The sequence below is a fragment of the Ambystoma mexicanum genome, chromosome 9 (assembly GCF_040938575.1).
Source record: "Ambystoma mexicanum isolate Mex_15411 chromosome 9, UKY_AmexF1_1, whole genome shotgun sequence".
NCBI lineage: Eukaryota > Metazoa > Chordata > Amphibia > Caudata > Ambystomatidae > Ambystoma > Ambystoma mexicanum.
The window spans coordinates 201,249,989-201,264,779 of NC_090931.1; positions in this window are offsets into that span (position 1 = coordinate 201,249,989).

Genomic DNA, 14,791 nt, shown 5'->3' on the forward strand with positions numbered 1-14,791 from the left:
ATGGTCCTTGCCTATTGTATTGGTAACCAAACTGGATCACTCCAGGCGGTTTTGCATAGACTTCAGGCAAGTTAACGCCATCTCCGTCTTTGATGCCTATCCCAAGCCACGCATCAATGAATTAATAAACTCGGAAGTGCCGACTTTCTATCGACCCTAGACTTGACAAAGGGATATTGGCAGGTCCCCGTACAGGGACCTGATAAAGAAAAGACAGCTTTCTCAACGTCCTTGGGACTATTCCAGTTTAAAGTCCTACCTTTTGGCCTGCATGGGGCCCTACCAACTTTCCAACGGCTTATGGACAGGATATTACATCCCGATTCTGATTTCTCTAGGGCTTATATTGACGACAGTCATTTATAGCAAGACTTGTGTGAGAAACCCAAGGGTATTCTCCCAGGTAAACCTCGGGAAACCCTTATTCAGGTGGCCTGGGGAGGGGTGGCGCTGTCAGACCCCAACCCTGGTGAACCCTAGAAGCCCTTTTACTCAAGGTAACATGTCATACTTTGGATGGGATGGAAAATAACTTCTTAAACTAAATAAAACCGACTCAGGAAGTTGGCAAATAATTCTGTTTTAATGTCAATTGTCTAAAACAGGGAGTACAACGGACATCAACGGACGTCGCACAGCATAATCACAACGCAGTTTATAAAAATCACAATTATATAGCAAAACCTTGTCATACGTGACTTCATCCTACGTGGCAAACTAAGAAAACCTACGGAGATTGTGGCTGGCTCAAGGGGAACATCTAAGTATACTTTCTCTATGGGATACGATCAAGATTGGGTCTCTATAGTAAGGTGGGCACTCATGCCCTCCCTAAGTGCAAGTCGTAGTGCAAGTCATCTTCAACAGTAATTAGAGACACAACACTTCATTGGCTCTCAAACTATAAGACTCTTCGTTATACAGCCTTCTACAATTGGTTGGCATGCTTGTACCTTCTGCAATATTCGATGCTCTAGCAGCACGTAAGCTGGTACCCCAGGGGCTGATAGGTGAGCCTGACCGTATCTCCCCATCCAATTAGCCCAACATCTCTTATTTATTTGAATTTTTAAAGCGCACATCAGCCCAGGGGCATCGTGGCGCTGTTACAGATAAAACATTAAGCTGGTTACAGTGGAGGGAATATGGTTACAAGGCAATTTTCATTACAGGAAAATATATACAGATGCTTAGTATTTACAGACATATTTCATCGCAGAATGTATGAGAGCAAGTGCAGGTGACAGAGGGATGGTTAATTGAATAGGGTAGTTTTGAGGGATTTGCGAAAGGAGTATAGCGAGGGTTCTGCTCTGAGTGATTTTGGGAGAGCATTCCAAAGCTTAGGTGCTATGTGCGGGAAGCCAATGCCGCCGGCTTTGGCTCTTCTTACAATGGGTACTCAGAGTTGATTAGCGTGATGGCTTCTTTTAGGGCCGATGGAGGAATTCTTGGTTATGATTTCTGATAAGTAGGGGGGTGCTGTGTGATTGATGAATTTGTGTGTGAGAGTGAGTATTTTAAAATTAATTCTTTCCTTGACTGGGAGCCAGTGTACGAGTCTTCTGGCCTGTGATATATGGTCAGTTTTGGGGATGAGTAGTGCAGCGCGGAGGGCATTATTTTGCACTATTTGGAGCCTGTTTAAGTTTTTAGTTGATGTGCCTGCTAGGAGGGCGTTGCAGTAATCCAGTCTGGCTCAGGTCTTCACAGCAGAAGAGACAGGTATGCTGATATTGTCAATGGTCATGTGTGAGTAATGAGGGTTGAGTTTGGTTAGTGTTTCGCTAGGGGCTATGATGATGATCTCAGTTTTATCACCGTTTAGACAGAGACCATTGATAGCCATCCAGGTTTAGATAGTGGTATAGATTTTAAGGAGGGCTTCCGAGTCTTAGTCATAATCTCCGGAGAGGGAGAGGAGAACTTGTGTGTTGTCGGCATAGTTTGTGTAAGCTATGCCGAGGGAGTCCAGTAGGTCAAAGAGGGTTTGGTGAATAGGTTGTAGAGGGTCGGTGCAGTGCATGATCTTTGTGGGACTCCACAACTGATGGTGGTGGTGGAGGGGAGGCACTGGCCTCGTCTGAGTACACTTTCATGGCCCTACCTTCAAGGAAGGATGTGATCCAAGTGGTTGCCTTGTGAGAGAAGTGTGCATCATTGAAGAGGTGAGAGGTGAGAATGCTTTGGTCGACCAGGTCAAATGCTGCAGAGAGATCGAGCAGTAGGAGGAGAGCAGGTTTGCCTGTGTCCATTATTTTGGTGATTTGATTCTTTAAATCTAGAAGGGCAGTTTGATTGTCTTCTGCCTAAGATGGTGTGGGTGTCCAGGTAGTGTTGGATTTGATTATGGGCAGCTTTGTCTAAGATTTTGAGGAGGAAGGGGACAGTGGTGATGGGACGATAGTTATTGGGGAGGAAGGATCAAGGGAGGGTTTTTTTAGGAGCGGGCAAACCCAGGCTTCTTTTAGGCATTGTGGTATGGTATCAGAAGCAAATGAATCATTGATGAAAGCTGTGATAATGGGGGTGAGAGATTCTGTACACTCTTTGATGATGGAAGGTGGGCAGATATCCCCTTTGCAGGTGGAAGGTTTGATTTATTTTAGAAGGTCCGAGACTTCCGTCTCTGTGACTTCTCTGAAAGCAAAGCGGGGTGTTTGTGAGTGATTATTCTTAGTGGGAGGTGTGGGAGAACTGGTGGGGGTGTTGAGAGCTTTACGTTGGGAGGCTATTTTGTCTTGGAGTGTTTTGACTTTATTGAGGAGGGCAGTCTGGATGCCTGTGCACCATGCTTCATCCTTGATTATTTCATCCGGGCTGGAGGCAGGTGTGGTGAGTTCTTTGAATATGGAGAATATTTCTCTTGATTTGGAGCTGGCATTAGTGATTCTCTGGTTGTAGGATTCAGATTTGGCTTGGAATATAGCTTTTTTGTAGATCAATGAGATCTCTTTGAAATCGTTGAGAGAAGATTGGTTAGGCGCTGATTGTCACCTGGATAGAGCTTTGCGTTTCTTGGTGGAAAGGGCAGATAGTTCTTCAGTGAACCAAGAGTTGGAATGCATGGATTTCTTTCCTTTTTTTTCTTCTAAAGGGGCAATGGTTTTGATGGCTTGAGTGAGCGCACTGGAATAGATGTTGGCGAGAGAGGTAGGGTCATGGGTAAATGGAGGTTTGAGTCCAGGGATATCGAGGAGAGGAGCGAGGTTGGAGGCAGTGAGTTTTTTGGAACTTCTTACTTTGGTGGGGGGGAGGGGGACTGAGTTAGGGTTTTATGGGTGGGAGTGGTGGGGATGGAGAATTGAATGAAGTAGTGGTCAGTCCATGCAAGGGCCGAGATGGAGGTGATGGCAGATGAGCAGTTGTGATCCGCAATCCAGTCAATGGATCGGCCTTTGTTGTGAGTAGGTGTTGTAATTTTGTGTTCGAACCCCATTGGTGAGAGTTCTTTGGCTAAGTTAGCGGCTGCTTTGTCCTTCGGGTCAGATAGGCCAAGGTTAATATCACCTAGAAGGATGGTTTTGGTGGTGCTTTTAAGATTGTTGCCTATGTTTTGGAGGAGTTGCTTTTGGTAGTCTGGGGGTCATCCTGGAGGTCTGTAGGTGATAAAGAAATGTACGGTGCAGTTAGGGGAGAGGGCTAGTTTGGCAGTGAAGAGATCAGTGTTGTTGTCCCACTGTTGGTTACACATTCTTATGGCAAGGGTGTTTTTAAAGATGACGCAACGCCGCCACCTTTAGAGTTTTTATGGTCTTGTCTGAGGATGGAATAGTTTTGGGGGAGGGCGAGGTGGATTGAAGGGCTGGATGCTTCATGGATCCAGGTTTCAGATATGGCTAGTAGGTCTAGGTTGTGGGTGGTGATAAGGTCATTGATTTCTAAAGCATGGGCATGGATAGAGCGGGCATTGATGAGTGCACATCTTAAGTCTGAGTTGGCTGGTGATGGAGTATGTATGTTGGGGGTGCGGGAGGTGGTAGGTGCGTGTTTGAGTGAGGGAGGCTGGAGTGTGATAGATGCGGCATGATGGATGCTTGGGTGATGAGCATGCTCAAAGAGGTTAGTCTGCACGACTGATGTGTGGGTGCAAGAGCTAAGTCTGTTGTTCCTAAGGCAGGTGGCGGGTGGTGTGCTGCAATGAGCTTGGAGGGGTTCAGTGCATGATCTTAGTCTACAGAGCCTGAGGTGATGTCCAATTGGACTGGTACAGTGGTTTTGAGTAGTTTCGAGTGCTGAGGATGATGTGGTGTGCAAGAGGTCAAGTAGTGGTGTAGGGCACGGGTGAGCAGGCGTCATGCTGCAGATGGCCAGAAGGGAGAGGGAAATTAAGAAGATGGAAGATGATGATAGAAGGTGCGTAGGCGCTGTGGGGCGGGTGCCATGGGGATGCATTTGTAGAGAGCAGATGTAGTAGGGTGCTAGTGCAGAGTTAGTTAGACAGATTCAATAGCATAGAGTTCAAATAATTCCTTAGGCTGTGCTGTATAGTCTGCTGGGCAGGCAGCAACACAGGTAATCAGGCCCATAGGGCAGGCAGTAACACAGATAATCAGGCCTCTATGGGCAGGCAGTAACACAGGTAATCAGGCCTCTAGGGGCAGGAAGCAACACAGGTAATCAGGCCTATAGGGCAGCAGCAACACAGGTAATCAGACCTATAGGGCAGGCATTAACACAGATAATCAGGCCTCTAGGGGCAGGCAGTAACACAGGTAATCAGGCCTATAGGGCAGGCAGTAACACAGGTAATCAGGCCTATAGTGCAGGCAGCAACACAGGTAATCAGGCCTATAGGGCAGACAGCAACGCAGGTAATCAGGCCTCTAGGGCAGGCAGGAACACAGGTAATCAGGCTTCTAGTGCAGGCAGTAATACCGATAATCAGGCCTCTAGGGGCAGGCTGCAACACAGGTAATCAGGCCTATAGGGCAGGCAGCAACACAGGTAATCAGGCCCATAGGGCTGGCAGTAACACAAGTAATCAGGCCTATAGGGCAGGCAGCAACACAGGTAATCAGGCCCATATGGCAGGCAGTAACACAAGTAATCAGGCCTCTAGGGAAAGCAGCAACACAGGTTATCAGGCCTATAGGGCAGGCCGCAACACAGGTAATCAGGCCTATAGGGCAGGCAGCAACAGAGGTAATCAGGCCTCTAGGGCAGGCAGCAACACAGGTAATCAGGCCTCTAGGGCAGGCAGCAAGGCAGGTAATCAGGCCTACAGGGCAGCCAGCAACACAGGTAATCAGGCCTCTAGGGGCAGGCAGCAACACAGGTAATCAGGCCTCTATGGGCAGGCAGCAACACAGGTAATCAGGCCTCTAGGGCAGGCAGCAACACAGGTAGTCAATTACTATTGTAGAGCAGATGAGGTCAGGCTGGTGCTCACTCGGGTGTTCGTGGGCAAAGCGGGAGAAGTGGCGTGAAACAACAACTCCTAGAAAGTGAGAGAGTGTGGGGAGCCAACAGCTTGCTAGCGAGGAGCTTGCAGGTGGAGTGATCCGTGATGCGTGCATAGCGTCTGGAGGAATGGCGTGTGGGGGGACTCACCTATGGCTCTCTGCGAGAGGAAGAGCGCGCGCGGGCAGCATGACGGCTCCTGAGCGCCTGTAGCGCTCTGTCAGCTCCGTCAGGGTATGGCCTTCTTTCCTTGGCCTTACTTCGTTGGCCGGCAATGCCTGCCGCCGATTGGGTGGCTGGCTGTAAATATTGGCGAGCAGCCAATCGGCAGACCTCAGGGACAGGCGCACTGAGGGACGGAGTCAGGCAATAGAGGGTTTCAGGGCGGCGGCCATCTTAATGTAGCAGCCTTGTGGGTATTGGTGTCGTAGAGGCATTTTTATCACTCATGCCGTCTGCCATTCACATTGCCTTTGAACTTGGCCTTGTAGTAGCTTCTAACCTCTGGGAATATAAAGGAGTGCAGGCACTCGCTATCTTCAATCTGTTACACCATGCTCTTCATCTATTTTCATCCTCAGCTCACGTGATCAGAGACCGTGAATTTTCTCATATTCTAGCATATAATAGTCTTTAATGAAGAAACTTGGCACTCATACTGTTCTCTCTTTGCAACTTAACAAGGGATGCCTCTGCTTCTCACGTTGTCACAAATCTCCGGTTTATCTGCAATATCGAGGTCACTTCCCAAATCAGTATCTTCCCCCTCCTCCTCACCTGAAGAAAGGACCTTCGTTGTCTTCTTCTTTCTTTCCTTGCCGTAGGTCCTCTTTTTTATTAGATATGGTCTACCGCAAAACGACGCCACAATGGTTTCCGAAGAGTACCGGAAACCAGTGGCCCCGGATCCGTGATAACTGTAGGGGAAAAAGCCAAGTAGGCAAAAAAACCAGAGACTCTTTGATGTCCGAGGATGGAGTCCCAATAAACTTCAGCAGAAGAGTTTGGCCTTCGAGGATCCACGGGAACCGGGCAGTAGGTGCGGACTTCACCCGCAATGGAATCAGAGTTGTCTGCAGGCGAGGTGGACCAGCGAAAGAGAAGGAATGAGGTCCAAGCATCCAGGGAGAGATCTAAGGTAAGTGACGAGGGGGGAGGAAGGCAGAATGGCAGGAGAAAGCCGGAATCCGTAACAATACGCAAAGAGAGAGCCAGAAAGAAACGAGACGGGAGCCAAAGAAAGAAGGACCGTCCGCCAGAGAGGGACAGAGGAGAGAAACAGAAGGAACGAAAGGGTCAGGCAGGGACCCAAGGCAGGACAGGGGGGCTCAGCAGAGCCAAGAGAGAGCACTAGCGTATTAACCAGCAGTAAAGAACTAGGTTGCAACGCGAGTTGCTTGAGGAGTGAGAGCCCTGATAACCCTGGCGGCGGCCATCTTGGAGAAGACTAGCACGCAGCCAGGCGTTGCGGCTGTAACATGGCGGAACATTTCAATGGCGGCCGAGCCTCCATCGAAACCAATGCTTCCTGAAAAAGGGGCGCATGACACATGTCCACTGTTCTTCACAAGCGGATAACCGGTTCTTGGCTGCTCCCAGTCTTTGACACCAAGCCAGAAAGTCTCTTTGGTCTTGCTTTGAATCCAAGCCTATTGTTTGCTGTGACACACAAAGCTTCCAGTCCATCTTTTTTCCAGAAGACTTGATTACTAAATTATGTCATCGAATGTCCAGAACTCTATATACTACATATAGCCAGCCTTATAAATACTTAGTCTACTTGTGTTGTAGCATCTGTACAATTGTAAAACAGTTTAAGTTCTCTGCAATGCTCTTCACATGTGCAATCTTCATTTCGCACATGAAAGCTTACTCTATTCTTTATTCTGACATCAGGTTGCAATGCGTCACTCTCATCTTTCGTGATGTCACCAGCTCTTCTCTTTTGGCATCTTTATACTTCTTCAGGCGCTTCTCGTAAGAGACCATCAGTCATTCGGGGGTCGTTCACATAGGGTCTTCTCAACGGATATCTTGCCTCAAAGATTCTTCGTGGTATAGGTACCATTACTGGCGTTGCACATGCCACAATTTCTGGTTTCCAACATATAGGCAAAATAGGGGCGGGACGTCCTGTAGAGGCATTTAGCTCCTCCACTACATTCCCCCCTCTGGTTGAGTCATCGACCACTCCTTCATCAGTTTCCAAATCTCAGCATCCTTTCTTGAAGAAGTGCTTCTTTGGAGTCCACATTTTCATTACTCCCTTCAGGGATCTTGCTGATTTCACATTTCATTGACACTACGGGTCACATGGGTACATTGGCCATTCAGATTACAGTAGATCCATCGTCTCACATACCTCCTGTGGTTTCTTGGATGCAGGAACTTCATTACCTCTGGTGCTAAGATACTGGACTTTATAAAGTCTCTGATTTCTTCATCTGTTAATTCCTTGGGTCCAAACCCTGATTCAACATCTATCATGATCTTCATTCCTACAGCTTTCTTTGCTGTCTTCTTGCACTGCGTAATTATTATCCTGATTACACAGACTCCAAACATCAACATCACTAGTATTGCTCCCAAGAGCTTGAAGATATTCGCCATCCATTGTAGAACCCATGAGAAAATGGATGCGAACCAGCTGTCATCTGCAATATCTTCTGTCTCGTCTTCCATTTTGTTATGCAGGCTTGTCAGCAGCCTTATGGCCTCTGTCAAGGTCCCATTCTTGTCATCATGAGATGGTATGAACGTGCAACATAATTCTCCAATTTTGGAGCAAACACCTCCATCCATTGCTGTGATCATGTCAAGAACATATCTATTCTGGAGAGTCAGTTTTATGGCTCTTAGGTCTTCCTTTATCAGATTGAATCCCTTTATAGTGGTATTGATCATCTGAAGGAGCTCCCATCTGGTAATCTGTAGCCACTTACCATTGGCCATCATCTGAATCCCAGGCATAAAGATAGTTGTGAATATCGCTTAGGTCTGGCTGAACAGTCTGTGTTCATATGGAATGTCATCAAAGGCTTCTATTGATTTCGCTGAAAAGTAGTTCTCTCTCCTGGTTCGATTGAGGAGCTTAAGTGATCTTTTCTTTCGCAAACTGGCATCTGCTTTTGGAAATTCTCCAATATTCGGGTCACTTTTCGGATTCACTAATTCTGGAACGTGAATAAGCACTAGGGAACACATCCCTCCCTAATCCTTGGACAGCTTCATGTAAGCTCTGGACCCACAGGCCCAGTAGTGATCCATTAGTACTACTGTTCTATCCTTCATGCCTGGTACATCAAAGATTCAGCCACACTGATGATTTACCCCAACCTTTCTTGTACCATTATTTCTGAAGCACAGCCAAAGGCATTATCTGCAAAGGTCCTCCTTTATCGTTGACCCATGTCAACAGCTTCACGATCTTCAGTCAGTGGTGCTTGCATTCATTCTCTGCTTTATCTATAACTGGCTCATAGAATCCTGTTATTGCTGCACAATCAGGCCTTCCGCCCATCCTTCCGGTGTCATAACTGTTTCTTTAATTTGTAACTGGCCCCTTTCCTTACATCTCTGTATCTCTTCTGGAATTTTGTCTTGCCAATCTAGCATCTTGTTTTCTTCCCTTCTGATGCCTGGTCCATTTATTCCAGACTTCTCATATCTTATCATTAGATTTTGTGTTTCTGGCTTTTCTTTTGTCTTCGAATCTTGTACATAGTTGTCTTCTCGTAGAGACGTTTTCTCAGTCACCCATATCAAAGCTGATGTTCGACCTTGGAACTGACCTTGTGTCTGGCAGAGTGCAAGATGCGTTAGACAATGGGCTTACTGTACTGGTACTTCTGTGGCTATGAAGATCTTTGAGGTCCCCACAGCATAAGGTATGAGCACACAAACATAACAGCTCTCCATCGAGGTCTTCTCACCCATCTTTTTCATGTGCTGATACCATATGTTGTTACCCAAATGTGCTGTACTGTCTAAATAAGTGTCAATATGATCATCTTCCGCTGTACTCCTTTTGTGTCTCTTTTCCTTAAGGTAAGTGCCTGCATAATAATCAAAAAGCATATCAGAAATAGTCCATCCTACAGTAGAGACAATAGGAATATTTGTCTCAGCACTATGCAACCTATACGAGCTACTGGATTGGGGAGAATTACAGGGATTTCTACCTTACTTAGACCTATGAAGTAAAGCATATGGATCACAAGAACCAGAAAAACAAGGATAAATGCTGAGCATGCATATATTATACACCAATACATTAGAGTCCCCACCATTTATGATTCTCTGAACATCATTGGACTTGCTCACTTTCGAAAACTGTACCATGTTCAACATTCCACATTATGCATGTGTACTACTTTAAGGAAGGAAAAAATGTTTTAATCAGGCAATTCAGGTAAAACAGGTAGCTGCAGAATCTGCTCAATTATCGCAGTGAGCAGCATCCTTCCTGCAGGGCCATTTTTAGGATCATGCAGAAAAGTAGGTATATTGACACTACGCCCACCAATAGCAGGATAATCTTTAAGAATTAATACGAAATCAGCAAGTAAGAGCCTACAGGCATCATCATTTGTCAAAACCATAGATTCAACCAAACAATTGTGTTGTATAAAAGCGTATTGCTCACACTTCCAGTTTCTTATAAAATGTTGTTGTTAAAACATGTACACAATATGTCAACAACTTCTAAAGTTCCTTTTCAAAGAACTCTGTGGCTCAAGAAATAGATTTGCATGCCTGCTATAAAACCTATAAGGAGTGTCCGTGAGAGGCACAGTCCAAATGCAAATCTGCACCCTTTAATCAATCCGCTGGTTTATCGTCCTTCTTCTTGGTCATTGATCAAATCTGCAAACGCTGAAATTCTTCTTCTTATCTTGCTTCCAAAATCAATCGTTGGGTGTGTGTCGGCCTCTCCACTGCAAATTTTAACATCGCTGAGATGGATCCATGCTCTTCTGCCTTGGACTTTTATTGCAGAGGGAGTAATGTCTTCTACCGTGAATGACCCAACAAATCTAGGCTCACACCACTTTCTTGTGAAGTTCCGGATCAGCACTAAATCACCAATGAACAACTGAGGTGCTGATAATAATTTTGAAATTACAGCTGCTGAATGGTCTTCATCTGTGTGCAGAGACCGACCCCCCCTGGCGCTTGAGCTGATCTGAAATGACACAGATACTAGCGGTCATACATGTTAATTACATCATTGAATTCATTTCCTAACAGTTTTGCAGTAGTCTGGGCATCACTTCTCCTCCTCGATGGAGGAGTCAAAGGCATTCTCATTCATCTTCCTGTCACTAGTTCGTGGAGTGTGAGGTGATGGTCCAAACCAGGCCGATTCCTTAGGGCATATAGTGCTAAGGGCAGGCAATATAGCATCCGTTCTTCAGTGTCAATTTCAACTGGGTGACTCTCTCCTTTAGGAGGCCGTTGAGTCTCTCACATATCTCGTTTGCTTGCGGGTGATCAGCAGAAGAAAATGTGTGTTTTATATTCAAGAGAAGCGCTATTCGTTCAAATACTTCATTAACAAAATGTGGCCCATTATCGGATCTCAGCACTTAACACACTCCCCATCTTGGAAAGACTTCATGTACTAAAACTTCCCTGCGCAAGTGGCATCAGTGTGTGTCCAAGGACCTGCTTCGATCCACCTGGAGAAGGGACACACCACCACTATCAGATGCCTTCATCCACTAAATACTTGCAACATGTTAACATAGTTAATGTGTACATTCTGAAAAGGAGCATTCGGTCGAGGAATCACTCCTCTAATTCTTCGCTGCGTATGCCCAGCGGTAAACTTTTGACATACGATGCAAGTTCCTACATAAAATGCAACGTGTTCTAACAGGTTCGGGACTAACCAGTCCTCTGCAATAGTTGCAGCGAGACTCTCCCTAGTAACATGCGCGGCATAGTGCAGCTGTTCAAGCGCTACCCCCAATAATGCTACTGGCATCACCAGTATTGTCCTGTCGCCACAATACATCCTTGGGGGATGAAGAACACCCCCTACTTTTACATAATTCTTGCTCTTCCGGTGGTGCACTGCCTTGAATTTCCATTAACTTAGCTCTTGATGAATGGTTAAATCCTTCCTTTACCACCATAATCTTAACCACTTTTTCTTTAACATCTGGAGCATCAGAACTTGAAATGTCTGGTGAATACGCAACCCTTTGGCTTATGCGTCTGCAGCTTTGTTCCTGCAAGAAATAAAATCAGTTTGCTTAGTATGTGCTGTGCATTTAACTCTCAATATGACTACTGGGAGTTGTAGTGCCTTAATAAGCCTGTCCAATATGATGCGTGCTGCACTGGAGTGCCATTCGCTTGGAGGTAGCCCCTCCTTTTCCAACATGCTAACCCCGTGTGTACAGTCGATGTCACATAAGCAGAGTCACTGTATATTGTCACTTCCCATCCTTCGTGTTTTTCAAGCGCTGCAATGAGCGCTACTAACTGCCACTTGTGCTGAAAAGTGAGACGGTAGTCTTGCACTTGCTACAACCTCAAATTCACCATTTGATCTCTGTCTCACTACAGCGGCACCAGAATGCCTTTTCCCACTGTCAGATCAATTTTCAAAGAATCATCAATAAAGAGGATCTTCCCTCCTGACAGTGCGTTTTCTTTAACACGCAGGGTATCGTTGTAGAACTCCTCATAGTTCACGCAATCATGCACATGCTCACACCCTGCCACTGGTTCAGCTATAAATGTGGCAGGGTTCACTATTTTACATCTGACAATTTTAATTGCGGGATTCGATGATAACTTTGTATACTGAAGCCCTCTGGGATGTCAACGTACCCTTAGGTTTCTGCAAAATGGCAAATAAAGCATGCTCTACAAAAAATATCATAGGACAACTCATTACAATACTTATAGACTTCTCAATTGCGAATGCAGCAGCTGCCAATGACTGTTCACATGGAAAATGCCCTTTCATAAATGGGTCTAATATACCACTATAATATGCTAGTGGTTTATATCCAATGTAGTTCTCTGTGTAAGTACTGCTGTCATAACTGTCCCATCAGTGTGTGAAAATAACAAAAACTCTTCAGCATAATTGGCAATTCCTAAAACAGGAGCTGTACAAATTACTTTCTTCAATTCTTCAAATCCTTCCTCTACTTCTTCAGACCATTATATATATTCTTCTTATTCACCTGTGCTTTCTTTAAAGCATGCAAAAGGGGTCTTGTATATGAACTATAATCAAACACCCATGCTCTCACATAATTACATAATCCCAAGAATCGCGGCATCTGCTTTACAGTGTGCGGTTTTGTAGTTTTCATAATTGCTTAAGCCCTTTCTGGTGTCACCTTCTTGCCCTCATGTGAGATTAATTGGCCTATGTACAACACTTCTTCTTGGCAATACTGTAACTTCTCCTTGTCTACCTTGTATCCCTTGTCTGCAAGGATAGTCATTAATTGTCTCAAGTCTTGTCTACAGTCATCTTCTGTCATGCTGCAAATCAAAATGTCATCTACGTACTGTATCACAGTACTTTTCAAATCAATATTGCCAAGGTTTATCTGCAGGACTCTATTAAAGATCGATAGAGACTCACTGTACCCTTGAGGCAAACGAGTATGTTTCAGTCGGATTTGGCAAAGGTAAAGGATGTCAAGTCTTGTGAATCTTTGTGCAACGGGATTGAGAAAAACGCATTCAAGTCAATCACCGTGAAATATCGTGCTTCTACTGGGATACTACATAGTATCGTCGCAGGGTTAGGAACTAAAGGAAACTCGGCCTCTACAATCTGCTTAATTGGTCTCTTGTCTTGTATGAATCTCCACGACCCTCCCTTTAATTCTTTCACAGGGTAGACCGCGGTATTACATGATAACTCTGATGGCACCAGAATACCTTGATCCATCAATGCTGAGATAGTCTTGAAAATCCCCTCATCTGCTTCTCGAGACATCAGGTATTGTCTCACTCGAGGTAAAATTGCACCTGGTTTCAGCTTTATCTTAACGTTTCCCACTCCCTTCAATAGGCCTACATCATAAGGGCCTGTAGTCCATAAAACACTTGCCACCTTTTCCAAATCTTCATAAAAAAATTGCTGTCGCATTATTGTCATGCACTGGGGGATAAAGAACACCACTTCATCATCTGATGGATCATCTCTTAACAAGTCATTGTCAGTAACATCTGTCAATCTGCACTCTTCCCCAATAGCAATCACTGTTCTCCATGGTCTACCCTCATCATCTGTACCTTCGAACATTGCCATTTCCCCTCGAACTATGGCTGCATCTAATTCTAAGGGAATAATCTGTGCTCCCTCTTCATCTATAGGACCTGTGGTCTAAACATAAACTCATTGGATATCCTCATAGTCCTTCCACTAAGCCAGGTAGCCATGTTAACAGAATGCTCACCCCATAAAGGAACATTTCTGGCTCCATTGACACCCCTCACAGAGCCAATTGCCCTATAAATGCCAATATAAACTCACCCACATTCATATAGTGTATCCCTGGAGTGGAGCACACTATGCCTTCATCAGTAAAAGAAATCAACATATTAAGCTTTGTCATTAAGTCTCTTCCCAGAATATTAATGGTATACAGTCTTTTCATCAAATTATTTTTCTTCAAGAGCCTTTTCATCTAAACATATTTACTGAAAGACTTTTTCATCGAAAAAAATCGTTCACTGAATTTTTTGATGAAGTAAATATTTTTAGATGCAAAAGCTCTCAAATGTTTGGGGTGTTTTTTAGGGGTGAAAAACGGGTATGGGGGACCCCCCCAATTAAAAAAATTAAAATAAATAAAAGTCTCCAGTTCTGAAATTACTCGCTGGCACTACACAAGTCAGAGGGAGCTGTCCAGTGCTGAACTAGATTACATACAGTAACAATCTAGTTCAGCACTGGACAGCTCCTTCTAACTCATGTAGTGTCAGTGAGAAATTTCAGAACTGGAGACTTATTTAATGTTTTTATTGTTTAATATTCCCCAATTCCCCAATAAAATAAGTCTCCAGCTCTGAAATTACTCGCTGACACTTCACAATTCAGATGGAGCTGTCCAATGCTGAACTAGATTACATACAGTAACAATCTAGTTCAGCACTGGACAGCTCCCTCTAATTCGTGTAGTGTCAGCGAGTAATTATAGAACTGGAGACACTGCAGAAGGCTCGACACGTTTCTCTTTACACTGATTAAGCATCTACTCCTCAGGTGGCAGATCCTCTCTATCTTCCTGGTACATCTTCCAAAGCTCTAAAATAGCTAACCTTTTTTCTAGTTTCTTTCCTGTGTACGGAGTGTATGTGGTCATGTGTTGCAATACTGCTTTTAACAAAGATCCCCCTTGCGGCA